Source organism: Nothoprocta perdicaria, unplaced genomic scaffold (genome assembly GCF_003342845.1).
Source record: "Nothoprocta perdicaria isolate Ctin4 unplaced genomic scaffold, notPer1 scaffold_16, whole genome shotgun sequence".
Classification (NCBI taxonomy): Eukaryota; Metazoa; Chordata; class Aves; order Tinamiformes; family Tinamidae; genus Nothoprocta; species Nothoprocta perdicaria.
In genome coordinates, this window is record NW_020454760.1 from 2,582,193 (window position 1) to 2,602,816 (window position 20,624).

Genomic DNA, 20,624 nt, shown 5'->3' on the forward strand with positions numbered 1-20,624 from the left:
TGTCCTAAGAAAAAATATTTTGTTAAAGGAAATTTATCAGTCTCTCAGAACTTAGGCTAATTACATGATATGTTCAAGAATGATCTGTTGAAGATTGACTTTTGCCATGGTTTCTCTTGCCCATTTCATGACCATATTAGACAGGGGCATTAGTGTGATCTCCAGCCTTCCAGGGACATGAGCTGTGCCTATCCTAATAGGCAATGACCCGCTTTCCAGCATCTTGTTACACACCCTAAAATGTTCTCCAGAAATGTGCTCTGAGAGGGTCATTCCTGGAACTTGTTTCCTGGAGGCCAGTGGCTCCACCTGCCTTGTTCATGCCTGGTGCCCTTTCTTGATGCTGGTACGTTTGTCATGAGCAGCTGTGCTCATGTACAGTGGGATGCTTAGGACTGGACTTAGCTTTAAGTGTTAGGACTAGCACAGATGACTTTGGGGCAGTTGCTCCTCTGCTTACACGGGTAATTCCAGCAATGTTAGTAATTTTGTTCAGTTTAACCCTCGCAGAATCTAGCTGCTAACTGGGTGTTTGTTCAAGGACCTTTCTTCTGTTTGAATCTCTCCCATTTATCATACTGAGATGCCCCTTTTCTACTAACATAAGGGCTTTTTCTTCATGTTCTTGATCTCTACAGATGTTTAGAAGTCTTAGAGGTATGAATTTTCATTTTTYAAAAATGGAGAGTATATGACTGAAAGATGATGCAGTAGAAAGTCTTTATTCAGAGAAAGGCTGTTGCCTGGGTCTGTGGTAATGTTCTTGTGTTTGGATGAACCTTGGCTTTTCTTTTTCACTGGATGGACTGTAGGTACATATAACTTACCTAGACATGAAATAAAAACTACTGATCCTTGAACTAGGGAGGTGAGGCAAAACAAATCTGTTTTTGTGGGTAATAATTACTATTATTCTATCCAGCAGAGGGCAATAGTGCCTGCGCATTGAGCCAGGTAATTATTTTATACACTTTTGGGTAGATGAGGATAGGGCACTAGTATTTTACAAGTATTATTTCAGTGTTTTATGTTACATGGCAGAATGTGGCCTGCAAATTACAAATGCCTTCACTGCAGCCACGTCCATACTGTCCATGTGATACTGTTCATTTGGCTATACCTTGCCTAGTTATGTTCRCAGATTGTGTGGTCAACCACTTCAATAAGTGTCTGAAAACGGATACTGATAAGTTATAAAGTTGGATACCACATTGTTCATAATAAATGAAATGGTCCAAATGTTGTGACAGGCAGCAGCATGTTTGTAACAATGTAACAACAGCTATTAAACTTARAAAGTGGCCACTGAACTATGTATTAAAAAAATCTGGGAGGACAGTTCGTATGGTCCTGCATTAGATTGTAGATCTTTCCACAGTTGTGCTCTTCTCTGGAATAAGCAATATGAAAGCAAGTGCCCTGTGCGGACAGTATCTCTGATACCAGAGCGGCTCTTCGGCTGTGCCGCGCCGGTCATGCTGTGTTGGGACAAGCAGCAAAGCTTGGCCAAGGTGCTGGAAACTCAGTAACTCAATTATCTCAGCAAGATTTGCAGAGACATCAGGGTTTCCTGGAGCAGGTTTCCAGCAGTCACCCCTGCTGCATTAGAGATGGGGATGAAAGGCATCAGGGAATTCTTTCTTGGCCGTTGACACAGCTGTTGCCATAGTGGTTGGTGTCATTTCTGGGCTGTTGCTATCAGTGCTGTTCACTGAGGGAATGATACTGGGAAGTCTGAGTTTATGGTCTAGCACATTCAAGGTCCTGGATCATTCAGAGTGCCATTGGCTTTACTGCTTTTCCAGGAGTGATATAAATTTAGCTATTATACTGCCTACTGTTCCTGACACTGTTAACTCTGTGTATGTTGGCAAAGGAAAGTCCAAGTATAGTGTATGTGCACACGTGCACCTACCTGCCCACATGCCTCRATCTGCCTCTCATGGAGCACACAGGTAGCTCTGACCTCTGCTGCAGGCAGTGCCCAGCAGAACAGGCCTCCTGCTCGAGCTGCTGGGAAAATCTGCCCAGAGCTGTCACTTCTGAGGTGCAGTGACAACTGCTACTTTAAAATTGGAGAAAGAAGAAAAAAGAAGTAAAAAAAAGAAAAAAAAATATGCAATTGAGATTCTGTACAAGGTTTTATAAGAAAACATGCTTTCACTGGTATATTTTCTTAAATGAGCTTTCTTTTTTCAGCCTAATCATTTGGTAAATACAGTTTTGATATGTGGGTGGGGCCATGAAGATTGCATAAAGAATTAATATGAAAGATCTCATCCGGCTTCACTTCAGCCATGCTTATGTTTAAGTTTCTGTACTATTCTTTAGCAGTTCAGATGTCACAGATACCACCCAGTTATAGATAAGATATATCACTGTTTCATATGCTTGATATTTTGCCTTATTTACAAAAAAAAAAAAAGTGCGACATTGTATTACTGTTTGCAGCACATTCAGGTAAACAATCAGTGACTGGCATCTTAAAGATTATCCTTYTTTTATCCTTTCTTGTATTTTAAGTTTTTCTTTCTCCTTAGTGTTACTCAGTTCAATGCCCTGAATTAAATTCCTAATGAGAGCCATTTCAGCAGTTCTGTGGAAGGCAGCAGCTCTTCAGACTGAAATTCTTTTGTAGCTTTAGAGCATTTGCTGCTGCAGTTTTCTGTAGCACCAGGGAGCAGCGTTCTGAGGAGTGACTTTCAGAGACTTCTGGCAGTGTGTCTGCCTCTCAGCACATACATAAATAATTTCTTACCCAAATCATATTTCACAGGGAAATTTTTCTGTGAATTGTCAATGACATATTTCAGATTTACTGAACATTAGAAATGTCTTAGGGGAAGAGCAAGAAAAGCCTAATATTTCCTCACAATCTCTCTCTAACTTGCAGGTTTTTTTCCCCCCAAAATGCTACCTTTGTATCTGTGGTTGTGAGTGGGGGTTGTCATTATAACTGACTTTGTACTTCATTACACTTGGCAGAGACCTCTGATTAGTCAAAGAACAGCCCTTTCTGGGGAGGATTGGGGGGAAGGAGATACTGCTGTTGGTTGCTCTGACTTTTGAAATGACCACCACAGCAGTGTCAAACAAAGTGGTTTCCTGATAATTCTTTCCAGGACTTAGGTGCATTTTGAATTAATTTTGGTGAGAAACTCAGACAAAGGGGTGAAACTGTGAAGTGGTAAGTCACTTACACTTTACCTGAATCAGTGAGCAAGACATTCTTCTTATGTTCATATACTTCATGCATCATTTCTGTTCTACCAATTATTGATTTAAGTTTTATTTTCTTAGTATCTTAGTATGTCTCCCAAATCAATCCTCTGAATTCCTAACCCAAAGTTAAATATTATCCATTATTTAACTCCTTCAATAAGACCAACTTTATAAGGAGTAATCTCTCTCAATAAAGCTGTGCAATTAATGCTGAATTATGTTAAGTACAGAGTGATCCCAAGCAGTTCCCTGTAGAGGAATTCCCTTAGAGCATTCCAAAAATCTTCCCTTAAGGCTTTAGCTTAAAAGTGCTTTAAGATTTAGTGGTGGACTTTGGTTGACCTAAGCAGATTTGATAAAAGAGCAAAATAGTTTCCCTCCAAATTTAGCAGTGAATTCTATATTATTTCATAGTGAATATGTTTTATGCCAAGTATGAATGATCAAAGTATACCCTTGCTCTGCTTATTGCGCTAATGAACTTTACCCATGTTGGTTTGTTTGTTTTTATCACTTTTCAGTTTGCCAGATCAATTATTCAGTGTTTCTTGAAAAACTGGRGCAAAATATTTTTTATTCTGTTTAATTAATTAGTGGAAATACTGATTTCTCTAGGTGGATGTAGTACTTTGCTATCACAGGATTTTTAGGTCCCTTTCTGCAAGTGCCTTCAGTGAGTCCATTAATGCTTCAGCCTGGCTGTGAACATCCCTGGCATTGTGGCCCATGTCCCCTTCCTTGTGTGAGGACGGACATGGGCCCCTCGCTGCCCCAGGACCCTGTGCAGACCTGTACCCTGGGAGCTGCTGGAGCCAAGAACCTCCCCATTCACCTGGAGCGCAGGGGAACGTCACAGACACTGTGCCCAGCACACTGCAACCTTCCCCAGCAGCCTGGCTCTCTCCTCTCCTTCTGCAAGGTGGAGCTTTAGCAAGCTCAAGTTTTACTTTTGCTTGTCATTTTAGGTAATGGGCAGCATTTTGGACAAAGCYTTTGCTTTAGAAGTCTTTACGGTCTTCATAGCCATAGTAGTATGTGTTTTATTTGAAAACATTGCACTTATTACAGTCCAAAGAGGTCATTATTGTTTAGCTATGTTTACCACTGTTCTTTCTTCCTCCTCTGCAACTTTCCAGCTGTTTTCCTGATGTCTTTCTAGAGTTACCCAGTATATATTAGGTTTACTTATTCCTACTTAATTCCATTTGCAGGAAAACAACGCAGTTTTGTTTCTTCCTCCAAGCTCAATGTCCTCAGAGGAGTATTTAGGTTAAGAGCAGTTTATTCTTAGGCTGGAAGTGCAGTAATTGTAAATAGATTCATAAGCCAGGATTCTCCTTTGCTTGAGGCTGCTACTAAAAGCCTGGATGATGTCTCAGACGCAGACAGAACCTGCAAATTGTGTAGCAGTGGGGATGAAGCATTCCTGCTGCTGCAGTAAGGGCTGTCCCTGCAGCATAACCTGGTATTCTGGGCATGTTTGGCAGCACTAAGGATGTAATGATCCCCTATGTGGGCAGAAATAAATACAGAAAAGGAGCCTAACAGTACACAAAAATCATAACCCTTTAATCAATTCTCTCAGAAAACACCAAAAAGAAGGGTTTATGTGATAGATGAGGCTACAAAAGTCAGAGCAGTGGTGGTAAAGCTACGTTATTCTGAGATATCTAGTAAATAAAGAACTAAATCTATTATTTTTGCATTTCAGGACAGTCCTACATGAATTAGACCATTCCTAATCACTAAGTAATGCCTCCTGCCTGAGACAGGGGAATATTTGCGTGTAGTATTTGTAAGCTACTATTACAATAGTGGCCTTACCTGAGTCTGAGTTGATTGATAATCAATAGTAGAGATAGAAATAGCTGAGTAACTATTTCTCTTAAAATTGTAAAGGAAATGATGATTTTATTTTTAAATACAGTAGTATCCCTCTGATAAGTGGCTATGACTGCTCCAAACAGATGGCTGTACAGCTGATTAGGCATTATACTTTTATGTAGGTAGTAAATATTGATGTTTCATATGGAATTTTTGGTGGAGGAAGTGGATCAAGATTGAAAAGAGAGACCTAATTTATGAGTACAGTGGACAGAGTGGGACCAGAGGGGACTTTCGGCAGTGAAGTGCACCTATGAGTGTACAATTGCATTTCTAATGAACAATATCAGAAAGAAAATGGTTAAATATATATTTAGCTTTTAGCTATATATATAAATATATATTTAGCTTTTATATATATAAATATATATTTAGCTTTTAGTATGATAGCGGCAGATAGGACTGGGTCACCTCTGTTGAGGATCTTCAGCAATATGTCACAGATAATGTCAGTGCTGAGAAAAAGGTGGCAGTTTAAAGTTAGTGTAACACCTCTAACCTGCTGTGAAGCCTAAGTGTTCTTGTTAAAACAGCAGACAAAACAATTTCTGCAAGAGAGATGATTTTGTAGAATCTCCACTATCCCCAGATCCACTGGTGATTGCAGAACTTTCCTGCTATTATCATCCAAAAGAAAATGAGGCCAATTTTGRGTAAGTGCTTGAATTAAGGAAATTAACAGAACATCACCAGTTATGAAGASAGCTTAAATGTTGCAATACCAGGGACCAGTTACAATATGGTGTGCAAAATGAAGCARTGCAGATCAGTTATTGGCCAAGGCTTATTTGACTCTAAAGCATTCRTTAGAAATGGTTTCGGTAATAGTGACTGCTGCTAGAAATGCCAGGGACTGCAGCTGCGGCACGAGGTACGACYGGCAGCTCCGCTGGAGAGCAGCCTGCGCGCCCAGTTTGGCTCTCCGCAGGCTGTGTGCCCTTTCTCTGTGGAGAACCGAGTCACAGTGCCAACAGCATGCCTGTTTTTGTACACTGGGCTAAAGGACAAACACCTTGGAAGCTGTAAGAGCCCGGGAAATGCACAGAAGGTGTGTGGATCACTGCAAATAAGCCCAAATTCTGTCTGTCATGCACATCATCAAAATTAGTTAGGTTTAGCAACGGGAAGCAGAGTCCATGCAGAGTGCTGTACAGGCCATGCAGAATAACTGTTTAATTTAGGTGATAAAAATCTACATTTTTTCTGGATTCCTTTAAAAATAGAGGAAGTGAAATTTATAGTGATGTTTGCTCTGGTCCTGCTGTTTTTGTAATTTCATGGTAGGATTATCAGAAACTGCTTGAAGAAGTCAAGTTGCAGAAACTTCAGCACTTTCAATCTCCATTTCCTCACAGCAAAGGTTAACAGCTACATGCTGTATACAGCAAACTTAGTGTATGCACTACTTGTCAGAGAATTTGTAGGAGAAATGGATCTGGACTGATAAGGTATATGATGTAGCAGGGTTCCAGAAACAGATGCACGTTTTCTGAGCTTCAGCCGTACACACTTTAGCTGGACGGGGTGAAGTCTGAATCGCACAAAAGCAAAGCCTGTGCTTGATGGGGAAATAATCACAAAATAYTTGAAAAATCAAAAATTTTGAAATTAAGAAGCTAAGTTCAGGTCTTCAGCCCAGTTAGATTCTTTCGTTATTTCCAATTTTAATAATAATGATATGAAGAAAAAAAAAAAATGCTGATGCAAAGCAGTCATATTAAGCTTGCCAGCAGTCCAGCCTGACATGTCTTCTACCCAGAGCAGGCAATTTTTCCTCATTAGTTGAATATAAATATGTCTCCTCRTTCCCATGTCTACTAGCTGTGGAGTTTGAACACTGTGAAGCACACATTGTTCAACAGTTCAGTTCAGTATAACAAGAAGAATTCTCAYAGAATTCAGTAAGGTGCCATTTCATCAAATGTGAAACTCTCCAGAAGTGTAACAGTCTCACCAAATTTTCTGGGAGAAGAATATTTATGTATGTATGATATATATTCAGTATATTTCTCAGATATATAGGGAAACTTCTACCAAAGAGATTTCAAAATTATGAGGAGTTCAGGCGATTTAGTTAAGATTAGTTAAGACTGAGTGGTGTTGAGACTTGCACTCTGTCTAAAGAGCGGTCTTCTGTATCTGTGAAGATTGTCTTCACGGGAGATCTCTCTTTGGTTTGATCCTCTAAACCCTGGAAAACCTTCAAGACGAAGGTGCAGCAGAGCAGCAGAGGGTAATCTGTCTGATCCAGGATAGTGGATTAATTACTGATCTTCGCACATCAAAGGATTGCACATATTGATGATAGCCCTAATTCCCATACTCCTAGATATTCTGAGATACTCCAGCCTTTGAAAAGACGTCACCATCTAATTTAAAATAGAAAGGAATAAAATTACAGCATTTGGTTAGCACAAGATTCTCGTTTTCCAGCCAGCCATCTCCCATGGCACAAGTTTAAGAAGARAGTCCTCACAGACATTGCTGCAGCGAGCTGCAGTGTTTGTGATGCCCAGACTGCTGATGCCCACAAGTGTAATTCATTTAGAAATACATAAAATTGTTTAACCTCAGAAACAGAATGGATCATTTGTTAATCACACCAAGGTATTCTGAAGAAAGGGCAGTATGTAGCATGCACAGATTGAATATTATCCTTTGGATTCATTTGAAAGGTCTCTGATAGGAACTGTGATCGGACACACAGGAGGCATACGCAGGCAGCTGGGTTACACATATTTGTGTATAGCTAATAAGAACAGTTATCTGGAAGCCAGTTGTATTGCTTCCCATATTACTGTGTTGAGTAGAGAGCAAGGACATAACACTTTCATCTTTTTGCTGTTTTCAATCTCTTTTAACAAGAGCATTACAGCAAATGCTGTCAAGAATTTTAATAAAACAAACTGTGTTTCTGACCGTCYTTATTCATTTCTTCTTGTGTTTATAGGCTAGAAACATATTAGTGGGTCTAAGTGAGGTAAATTGCTCTTCTCTCTCACTCCCTGCTGCCTGGCCCTCTCCCTGTCTCTCAGTTGCTTTCTGCAGTGCTGCTTGCTAGGTAGTTTTTCCTCTGCAGAAAAGAAAAATACAAAGCAGCCCCACAAAGGACCCCACACTGGCAGCATGGAATACACTTGTTACCTGGATGTTTACTCACAGGCTGTCGGTCAGTCTCCTTATCTCCCCAATGCCCCAAATTCCAAATGGACCGTGAACTGTCTCCTGTATCGTTTTGGAGCAGGAAGGAGCATGGACAGAGTTAGCAAAGGCTGAAGTATTTTGCGATGGTACAAGCTGGAAATGGAGGTGGGATATAGGGAAAATACAGTGGCAGGACAAGTTCCCTGCTCCATTCAGATGATGAGCCGAATCCAGTCACAAGAAGGCGGGACGCTTTGGTGGCACTGGTGTATTGCAGAACTGGAGCTGCTGAAGCCTGCAGAGCCAAACTGCTATAAGTATGATGTGTATGGCTGGGAAATGTCCCATGCTCAGAAACTGCCCAGGAAGTATGTTGACCAAATAACAATACAAACCCAAAGGGTAATAATGGAGAAAGCTGGGAATACACACTGACTGAGGGCGAAAAAACAAACCGGGAAACCTGCCAGTAACATGTAACCTGATTAAATGGTGCACAGCTGCTGCTGGGACACAGGAGAGAGATATCTGTTTCCTGTCCTCAGAGCATAGAAATTGCTGCATTCATGAAAAACTCAATCATTTACAAATGGAAAAGTGATTCCTTTTTATGAATGTCAGTGATTCCAAATTGTGTCCACTTCCTTCTTCACAACAAATCCTTACAAATGAGTTATTTTTTGCACCTCTCAAGGTTTCCTTGTGCACATACAAACCTTTGTTCAGCTTTCTATATGCTGGTAATCCAGGCTTGTGTATCCTGGTGAGGCTGATCCTCCTGCTGAGAGCCACCACCTCAGAAACACAGAATGGTTAAGGTTGGGAGGGACCTCTAGAAATCATCTAGTCCAATAAGCAAAGCTCAAGAAAGATCATTTCAAAAGTCAGATGGGCAAGTGTCACTACATGAAGATGACAGAAACTATAGGCAAGAATCTGTTTTATGGACAGTTTGGCAGAGGTGGTTCCCTGGCTCAGCAGTGAAGTCACAGGCATAGTAAGATAAGGGTAAAACATGGCTGAAGAAACATCAAAGCAGCAGTTTGGTAAGGCAAACTGCTAAAAAGGAAGTGAGCTGACAATTAGAGTCCTTAATTACGTCTTTGACTGCAATAGCACAATTGATTTTACAGTCCCCCCTGAAAAACAGGTGAAAACACCTCTTGTCCTGAAGAGTGAAAACAGAAACAAACTGCTCATCAGCTGTACATGGTCTGCTGCATGTGAGATATTGTAGTTGTGCAGCAAGCCTGGCAGATAGTTGCCTTAGTTGTAGCTTCTCTGGGGAAAGAATGGGGAGTTGAGAGCAAAAAGATTTGGCAAAAAGCTTAACTGTTCCTTCCCCCCTCAGCCTGAAACCTGTGAAACAGGTGTGTGAAAATTCCCATGTTTATCTTTGTGATGAAATATTTTGCCAAGACTTTATGTTGATCTAGTTGCTTAGCAGCTTCCTAACACCAAAATAGGGTCCACTAGCCTTTGGTAACTCGTCTCACACCTTCTGCACATGGCCAGTCTTACTCAGCAAGATTGGAAACTTTGTAAGTGCAGTGTCCTAATCTACTTTTGCTAGGAGTTGTATTTATCTTTTGTCATTAAGCTTTCCTAAGATGTTGGATTTTGTTTTTAATGGTGTAGTATTTTCTCTTGCATTTGTAGAAAAACTTTGTGTAAGTAAGGGAGTCTTGCAAGTGCCTGCAAGTTTATGAGTGGAAATAAGGTCACCTGATGATACAAATACTGCGTGCAGCCCCAGAGACAGAAACTGCAGGTAACTAATTGCAAAATTGCCTGAAGTTATTTGTGCCTTTACCTTTTAAAGAGAGAATACAGAAGAGTAGGCTATACACTTTCTCATGCATCTATTTCTAAATCACTTTGCAGCCTTTGGTAAAAAAGAATACGGGGCTGCTTCAGCCAATCCTTTTGCTCTTCAGCCTCACAAAGAGAGTTCACTGTGTTTGCTTCTCCACCGCAAGCCAGGAGGGTCTGGCTGCACCTGAGGGGCAGTCTGACAGTTTGCGCACCGACCGAGCAGCCCAGTACAATTAAAATGCCTTTTTTTTTGTCTTAGTTTTCCTGAGCAAGCCTCGTATCAGGAAGGTGAGCAGCATGTAACTGACCTCTGCTTGAGAGTTAGTCGAAGGGCATCTGTGGCAATTCTCTTGAATAAATGCAGTCCAGTTAAAAGCACTGTTGTCTTGTAGCAGCATGCAGTTAATAAAGTTCAAAACAAATCTTCAAAAGCTATTTTGAAGAGCTGTTTTTTTTGCTGTATACCCAAAATACAGGGGCAAACATTCTTCTAATGGAAAATTTCTGTTCAAATATAAATAGTGTTTTATACCCACAAAATGCAAACATACAACTTGTCTGCTTTTCAGTCTGCCCAGTGGGATGCTAGCACCTTGTTTTGTGATGGAAATATTGGCTCCAACAAGAAGAAATTAATTTTAGGGTAGCTTATTATGCAGCACAGAGCTTTTTAATACTGATTGTAAAGCTGGAAAAAAGGCAAGAGAAAAGTCTCCTCTTTGATTTAAAGCACTTAAGTTGTTATATATTATTTATAATTTTATCCTCAGCATGAAAGGTAACACTTCTAATGCATGGCCGTCGGTACCTTACTTGCATTTGAAAAGTGGAGTTGCATATATTGGTGTGTTTTATTTTTCTTTTTTACACAGTAAAATGTGATATATGATAGTTAGTAACTTCGTATAGGTACTGATATGGGACTTCTTAGTGTCATAAAACCTCTGAAGCAGAGACTCCAGGAACATGAAACACTGACATAGTGCCTCTGGAGCGCCCGAGCCGAAGCTGGCTGATGAAGATATGTTGTTTGTGGTGTTGTGCTGCATGGAATTACAAGCACTGCAGGGTTTATTTTCTCTGACTTGCACATGCACCCACACACACGCAATTTGCAGAACTTTTCCTGTGTTGGAAGCAGTAAGCAGTAGTCTGGCAGTGTTCCCCTCTTGGTGGCAGGAACAAGGGCAGTGGGGAGGAAAAACTACCTTAAAGAAGTAAATAATCTGCTGTTGCTTCTTAATTTTTATCTGTGAATTGTTGCAATGTCAAATAAGGGCAGCTTTTATTTAAATAGTCTGCAGAGTGCCTACTTCGTGTTTAATCATTCAAATACATAAATGCCCTGAGAGTGCTGCAGGAAATTGTTAGTGTTTGGTCTGATTGGACAAAGGCTGTGAGAGGGGACGTTTTTATACACGTAACAACTGTTGGAATCCAGGCATTCACCCAGAAGGCACCGTGCGAGTCTGCAGTTTAACATAAAGTGCTAGTCAAACAGTTGCTTGTGTCTGGAACCATAAACTTTCCAAACTTTTTTAAGTATCATATTTCATTTAAATCTGTCACACATTACAAATAAATGACAGCACCAAACCTAGAAAAAATTGCAAATGTTTAGATGCAAAACTGAAGTTGAATATATAGTAAGTTTGACTTTTTATTTTAAATTGTTTAAAAGAAAAACAACAGGGGAAACTTCTTTTTTAAGGGCTTACATATTCTGCATATTTGTGTTTATTGCTTTTAAGCCATCAGCTGATAGAAATTAGAAGGCTAACATAACCCACCTCATCTTTCAAAATGCAGTACAAAGTCATATGCAAGTGCCAAAATCAGCATTGTCATTTTATCTGTTGTCCATTTTACTGCAGCACAAAGCTCTGGTGTACTCAAAAAATATACCTGTAGTGTCTGTTACTAKCAGAGTCTCCTGTAACGTTTGACTCAAACCTCACATGCATACAAATCCACTAYGTTTTCTTCTTCCAAGAATAAATACCTTTGGAACATCATCAATTTATATAAACATTGCATAAATAAGGCAATGAATTTCCTTCATTCTCTACTCCCTATGCTAATGAAATTTACTGGAAAACAACAGCAACCAYGAGAACAAAACAGAAAATGCAGTTCCCCCAACCTTATTCACGTTGCAGTAGACRGCACAATTCTGTACTTACAGATCTTAACAGTGAAATGTCTCAGGATCTTTACAATTTTCTGCAGAACTGTTTGAAGCTCTCAGCAAGCCACAGTGTTCACCGAGGCAGAACGGAGCCGTATGGAATGTCTATGCAGCTGGGAGATAATGGAACGATTTTCCCAGCCGGGACTACAAGCCTTTTATCCACCGAGCATTGCGTGTCTCTTCTCTGGTATTAGCCGTGAAATACACTGCTTTCCCGCTGTATTCCTGATAGGACCCACACAATTAGTGCTTGAATCAGATACACAGAGCTACTACAGTTTATGAATATTGCTGTCTAGAAACTTGAATGTATAAAAATTAGCTCTGTGCTAATCATCGTTCAGCAAGCTGAGAGTGCGAAAGCACAGCTGTCATACTAGTAGCATAAAAGATTAAATGTGCTCTTACTATTCTTTTCATACAAATATGAGCTCCTGTCAGGTAATCAGAAAACCTCTCCCCTTGAAAACTGGGTCACSAGTCAGTATTAGATTAAGAACAGGAATGGAAATATTGTTCAGTTCTTGGTCCTACATTTGCTTCATAAAATGTAAATTTACACTCATTATATTCCATTCCTGACTGTACTTGTGAAACATTTAACTACTCCTTCAATGTTTTGCATTTTAGGTAAAGAAGGAAAGCCTTGCTTGTTCAAAGTAGCACAGACATAAATCCTGATTACAGGTAAACTTCAAACCTTCTAAAATTTCCACTGTTCCTCTTGGGATTGCTTTAGCGAGATCAAATGGAAAGCCCAGACAAGGGAATGCCTTTCCCTTAGTAAGCAGAAGTTATTTGCATTCACAGAGGAGGGAAGTGGAAACAGCAGTTTTCAGAATGTTTCTTGCAGSAGCGGTGCGCTTGTGTCATAGGCACTGCCTCACCATGTTCTAATGTGATCCCAGTGTAAATCCATTAGTTTGTAATGGGATTAATTGCATGCCTGTCTGAACAGGGACAAGTTGAGAGGAAGTAGAAGTCATCTGACAAAACCACATGGAAGCATGTGCATGTGTCAGGTAGACCCAAATAAGAGTTTAGGGGGAAAAAAAATAGCTGTTTATGTCTTCTTTAGCTGGTTTGAATTTAGCCCACCTGGAAGCATGGAACCATGGGGCAAATCTGCTGTTTCCAGCCTAACTGCTGGTTTCCGGGAGCTCGCRTTTGCTCCACTTTGCAGTGTTTGTGTAGCTATTTCCGTGTAGCCTCCGTGGCCCTGCTGCACTACGGATCATTCCGGCTGTCTCCCCTCTCTCCCATTGCCACGTGGCCATGCTGAAGCACCACAGGTCYTTGCGCTTCCTCGAGGCCTTTGTGCTCTGTCCGCAGCCAGAGGGACTGCTGGCCATTTGTCTGTTTTCACTTGAAATGGCAGTTTTGTTAAGACACCTTTGCAGATCCATGGAAGAACTATAGGAGAAGAGAAAGGGAAGCAGTGGTCTCTCCTACAAGCAGAGCAGAACATGTGCTTGAAGGTTTCTGTCATCTGTACAGAGGGGAAAAGCAGTTAGTTGGATGCAGCCTGAATGAAGACATCCAGAGCCAACTGAACCTGCATGGAGGGCTTCCCACATACCTTCAGAAGCGCCCCARCTGGTCTTAGCTGTTCTCTATTTCTAAATGGAAAAAATGGGATTGCAGGTAGCTGGGGCACTGCGGGACRGCATTGCTGCAGCCAGGAGGGTGGCCCCGAGTGTGGCGGCAGGGGGACCTGGAGGCAGCCGCCACAGGGAGCGTGGCAGCCCAGGGCCGAGGGGCTCTGAGCACTCCCCCCGTATCGCGGTGTGCACAGAACCATCCTCCTGTTTAACAGAAGCAATTTCACACTTCCATCATGTGAGCATCTCAAATGAGCTGTACCGACAATTAATTAAGCCTTGCAGCACCTTCAGAAGTAGACAGGCATTATAATTAGCAGTCCTATTTTTAATTAGGAACAAAATTTGAAATGGAATCTTAGTTATTTCCTCATTAAAATCTTCTTTTAAATAATGGGAGTGCTTTTTCTAATTTGTATCAAGAGTAAATAGAGAAAGACTTCCTTACAGCAGATTAGCCCAGTCTTCTTGTTGCCGATTTTAAAAGTATATTAAAAACAAATATTTTCTCTATCAAAATAAATGATTTTGCCTTTGAATTGATAGTCTAATAAGACTGGGAACAAGACCTCTTGTCGCTGGGGAAACTAATGCTGTCAAAACTGTCTTGCTTCAAACTGGGAATATAAACAAACAGTTTAGAAATGTCCCGTAATGCTGAAAGTAAGTTATCCATTGCAGGATGTCCAAGTACTTTTTTATTTTCCAGGAAGATTGGAACGTTTAAATACCACTAAATTTTGAACTTGTGAATCTTTAAATTATGCATTATTAGAAGTTGTTAAGTTCTGAATTTGAATTTCTGAAGACTACATTATACTTTATTAAAGGCTATGACAGCATCTCTTAGAATTGAATCAGAAAGTGATGTTAAAATTAAATATCAAAACAATCTGTTCCTAAAGGTCAAGATAGAACATWTAAATGTTACCAAAATGTTATGTTTTTCCCTAATTTTCTTTCAAAACAAGCTTTCAATTACATTTCTTTGGCAAATGTTTCACTTTCGAAGAACTGCCATATTTTAGCAGAAAATAAGCTGTCCAACAGTTGTTTTTTTAAAACACAGATCAAAAAGCCTACTTTAAAACATGTTACTGTACTGTGTTTCCAGGAGTCACAACCCCTTTAGACAGTTCATTTCAACCTTGAAACCTACTTGCTACTTATGTCTGATTTTTGAGGATGTCAGAGCAGGAGCTGCTGCTGTCCTTAGAAACATTTTAGGAAGGGACTCCTGTTACCCCAGAAGTTAGCACTGGCTGATGAACAGACAAAAATTTCCAGAGCTCAGAAGGACAAGCACAACATCCTTGTGTACCTTTCAGGACACTCTTGTGCACTAAAAGTAATGCACAGATAGGATCTACTCTTTAAACTGGAAGGTAGATTGGATCTAGAGTATAAAATGGAAGACAGAAGTGAATTAGGAGATGTTTGGCCAAGGTGTTTCCTGAAAAAAAATGTGAGAGAGTCTGGAAGACGTGCTGTGTATTTTCTCTGTAAAAATTGCAAATGCCTTCAAATAATACATGCTTTTTTGTAAGTGCTGTCCCTACACCTTCAAAAATGGAATAGAACTTTCTGTCTTGGTCCTGACTTCTTAGGGGTTGTTTTTCTTGTGTTTAATTTTTTTATCTGTTCTTTAGACCCCGTAGAAGATTAAGATGTCTTTAGCAGCATTGTAAGTGAATTAGATCAACGACTAATATGTTCTGGACTTCTTTTTTTTTCTGTTGTGCTCACACAGCAACTTGTCCTTGAGCTAGTCCCTGTGATCACAAAGGCAAAATTTAAGGACAAAGATGAAACCCACTTGAACAAAGGAGTATGGTTGCGTCCCACTGTGTGTGTTGTTCAGGCAGTGCCATCTACAGCTTTGAAACTGATCTATTAAGCAACCTAAATTGCTGTTTGGGATTAATGCTGGGTCTATGATTTCACTTACTCTAAAATCTTTGATCATCTCTGTGAATTTGCAGCCACTGCTCAAATAAGATTGAAAGTACATTTTTCAGGGCTGATGAGGTAATCATTGCAGAGGCAACACTCCTGGGCCTCAGTTGCTACCTGGAAAGGTTTCATACAATTAGTATGTAGATGCTACTGCAGGCATCCTTTGTGATGTTGAAGGAAGTTCCTACCTAAAGGTCCCTTGCTGCTTTTACAAAACTCCACAGTGTTTCTGTGTATTGCTGGCAGGTAATTACTTTTAAATCATTGCATAGTTTTCCCACAATCCTGTTAAGACATTTTCTGAAATAAATAGCAACACACAGTAACTGCAAAAAAACAACAACAAAAAATCACTAGGTGAATGCACCTCTGCAATTCTTTTTTAATAAAGAATTAATTACATAATTGTAAAAGCAGGCTGTTATAAGACCTTTATCTCACGATAGCTTTGGAAATCTTACCAGAGAGGCATCTACTAAGTGAGAGATATATGTTGGAAAACATGGCCAAACTGAGAGCAAGAATTTGTAATTCACTTGTCTTATAATAAAAATTAAAAGCAATACAAAGTTAACGGGGGATACCAAACAAGCCAGGAAATTCAACAGTAGATTACCTGATTGTGGGTATCCATTCTGATATTCGGATTGGGCATTCAAGAAGCCTTGAAATCAAAGAGTAYCCTGCATTATTTTTTGTTCCCCAGACAGTCTGTTTCTGGCACTGTGTCAGTTCACTCCAGCAGTCCTCGAGGGTTTATCACCTTCATATTGAATATACATCAGATATTTCTGGGATTTATTTAATTGAGTTATAAACTGAGGAGCAACAGTTGTCAGAAGAGCTAAAACCAAATTTTAAATGATTTTAGGACTACCTTTAGAGAAGGATTACTGTAGCAGTCAATTGTGTCAAGTGACTGGAAGACAAAATTTAAGGACAGTGCYTTACTGTAATTCCGTGTGTCATGGCTTTATTTTGCTACTCGACAAGATGAGCAGCTTCTGCAGTGTGTTGCTGTTCATTCATTAGGAAAGATTTTCAAATGCCTGAGTATGATCAATTCATAGGCCTAGGTTCAACAGAAGTCCCACATTTCTTATTATGCAACTGGAGAGAGCACAAAGTCCCAACAGCAGCTTCTCTGTGTGCTTCAAGAACTGCAACTTGTGTGCAAGAATGTTAATCCAGAAAATCTGATGCAATCTCTAGGGAGTATTTTTTTAAGATAGAATAAGTTCTTCTTCCGTATTGACTTTAGATTCCGTTATCATTTTTAGAGAAAAAAAAGAAATTTTAAGAAAAAGGGATCTGCAGGTTTAATGTAAGCTATTTAAGAAACAGGGTGTGTACTTAGCTTTCTCCTGAGTATAAAAAAAGGCACAGTTAACAATATCGGGATTAATGTCCTTTGTCATACTAGATGTATTGGAGAGTCAAAATGGGCTAACACAGTGCTTTTTTTTTTCCGTCCTAGTTGTAGTCTGTATATACTATATGTAGCATAGATAGAAGATAATCTTTTACTGGTTATGAGGTAGTGATTGAACATAGTTACGAACAGCCTAATATGTAAATTGACCACTTGGTAATGCGTTAATTACACAGGATGGGCAATTACTTTCCAGGTGAACATGTGCACACATGAGCACATACACACAAGCACAAACAAGAAAAGCAGACCTCTGAGCTGCTGAGTCTCTAACTCAATGAGATGAGGAGGAAAAAACCTTTTTGGTGATGCAGTTAGTCCTGCTAAAGGGCCAGATTGATCTCAGCCTCTAGAATAAATGCTAAGGTTTACTCAGTGTTAATCCCTGTAGAATGCATTGGTTCTTAATGATCGTTTCAGTGAAGGTGACCTCTGAAGCTCTGAATAATGCTCTCTGTAGAGCCTAAATGGTTCCTRTACATTCATTTGATCTGCATTATTCTCTGATGCCATTTCACTTCTGTTACATTGCAGTGGATTTGAAAACTTTCTGTCCTCTACAGATACCTGGTTGTGACTGGGGCAGGAGGGACTGCTCAAATCAATACTTGTAAGCTTATCTATAATGGAACTGGAAGCTTTTTAACCCCAGAGCTGAACTGTCAGGCCTGATTGGAGATAATTGGACAAGGAAGTTTCAAAAGTATAAGCAAAAATAAACACAAAGGCTTTTATTAAAGTTATTTTTGATATAGTTGGTGGTGTTACAGAGTGCAGTTTCAATTTTGAGAGCATAGCCAAGTGCAACCACTGTTGAACAGCCTTAGCTATCAGGACTATTACACTGTTCTTAGTGATAYTTTTTAATGCCCTCAGAATGGCCTTGTGGCTAGCTGGAGTTTGGTTTTCTATTCATAGCATATACTTTAGGAATGTCTTTGGGAGGGGTTWTTTATCTTTTTATTTGCCCTTTTTCCCCCTTTTTTAATAGAAAACAGCCATCTGACAAAACACCTGTCATGTTTCCAGATTTTTAGGGTTTTATTTGTGGTTGCAGCATCCTGGATCTGAACTATCAGATAAGTGGTCACTTTTCACATTGATTTTCGTTACGGGAGAGAAAAGYAGAAAAATGGAGCCTGGATATTACAGAGTATTTCCAGTGCAGCTCATCACCGTTCTGCAGAATGGATCCATGCCCACCATCCGTGCTGTGTGGAGGAAAAGCCTACAAAGACACCAGAGACCATAAGTTTAGGGTGCTACATGTCTCGGGACGGGCATCAGTGGGAAATGGTAACTCTGCTGTGACCAGGAATTTACAAAAACCTTTAGTTATGGAGCTCACTGCCGCAACTCACTGTTCCTCCCTCCATGAGCGGCTTTTTCTTGCCCAGTTCTCAGTTTGGCGTACTGTTCTGCGTTATGTTTTGCAAAACTGCTTACAAGACATATGCATCATTTTGTGTCCAAGCACTTTGTGCTAAGTGCTACTGTGTCTTACAGTGGTCTTTCTGTGATGAAACCACTGTTTGTGAGACCTGTTTCTCATAGCTTTCCTGAAATTGTTGCAGCTTCTATAGTGCCTGTTAAGACTGCTTATTTTAAATGCATTTCTCTTCCCTTCTCTGTTCATGTTTGTACAAGTTCTCACTAACTAGCCCAGTTAGTTAGTTAGTTAGTTAKTTAGTTAGTTAGTTTTGTGAGTGTATGAGATTTTTGTTGGATTGTCTAGTGTTCTGCAGATCTCTGCTAAACAAAAGTCAATAGGTAACAGTCCATGCTGTTCAATGGAGTCTTAATCACTTCAGGCACTTCTGTTAGATATTCCTAATTTGTGTTCAGTACTCATTTCTGTTTCGCCGTTCCTGCATGAGGTGTCATTATCGTGATGTCTTCAAGGAATTTCAGATCTAATATTAATCACTTCCTTTTGATGGGRGAATATTATGATTGGGGTCAAGGAAGAAAGGGAATGTCAAATTCCTGGCACGCTGCTTTTGGAAAAGCTGTTAAATTTGTTCCTGTGCAGTTTTTCTGGCAGCTCTGCTCCACTTCTGTCTGGGGCCATACAGGTGTTTCTTAAACTGCACACTCACATCTGCACTCCTGCCTGCTCTTCTTTCCCAGTCTGYTCTAGCTTTATATCAGTTTTACATTTGTAGCTGGAAACAAATACCCCTTTTTGGGACTGAAGGCAGCAGGAGAAGGAAGTTGTTTCTGACACCATTCAGCCCACAGTATCTCAGCTTTTTTTGTTGAAATTGTCACTCTCATTCACAGTACAGCTTTTAGGAGCTGCTGGCTTGGCACAGCTTGGAGCAACTGCACGATACTAGATTTTGCTGCAGAGTTCATCATGTGATTATGATCTCTCTTTACAGAAAGAGGCAAATAGAGGATATTCTTAGGCTAATTGGGATCTACTTGACCACTTCTACCAGAACTTGTAATTTAAGCAGATAGTTTAGTTCACATAAAACACAGTTGGCCCTCAGTCTAGCTAACCTGAGACACCTTGCTCTGCATTTTCTATCAAAATTCTAACAGTTCCCCTGCTTCCATTAAAACTAACACACGTTCCATTGTSAAAAAAGAAAAAATCAGCAAATCAGCTGAAACTGAGTTTTGATTGTAGAGTTTTTCTGCTGACTTCCTATGGACKCAGATGAAACCTGTAAATGCTTAGAATTTTCATATACCCCGAGGAAAACAATTGTTGCTGTATAAGATGAGCATTACCTTTACAAAATCATGTATTTTCAAGTTATTTAGTTATATGTATGTATTGGTGGTTTAGTAATGGTTAGAGTGCAAGGAAATTAAATGTTAAAGCAAACACAAAAAGTATATTACCTGGAGCTTGATATCTATATTTATACTTAAATATCCAAGTAATATATGTACAGAATAACCCAAAACTGCTAAAAAAGCCCTACCTCTTTCCTGCTTTGCCTCTAAGCCTCTCTCTTATGTCCTAATCACACTAGGGCACTTCTTCACTGTCAGAGTGTCTGAGGAGCTGGGGAGAAAATTTTCTTGAAGCCAAGTGGAGCAGCAGTTTTCTGGGTGCTCTTCRGCCATGCGCTGTCTCAGGGACCCAGGTGGATGGAGGTGTCCCCACAGCATTGCCCATATGGGTGACTAGATCACACCTCACCTCGAGGTAATGAAGCAGCACAGAAGTGAAACTATTCTCCACTTAAATGTTTCTCTACGCTCATTTGATGTGAACCGTTACCTGAGCTGTTTTTCTGATGCTTCTATTCATAAAACAAGTTGCTAAATGCCTTCCTTCCTTCCTTCCTTCCTTCCTTCCTTCCTTCCTTCCTTCCTTCCTTCCTTCCTTCCTTCCTTCCTTCCTTCCTTCCTTCCTTCC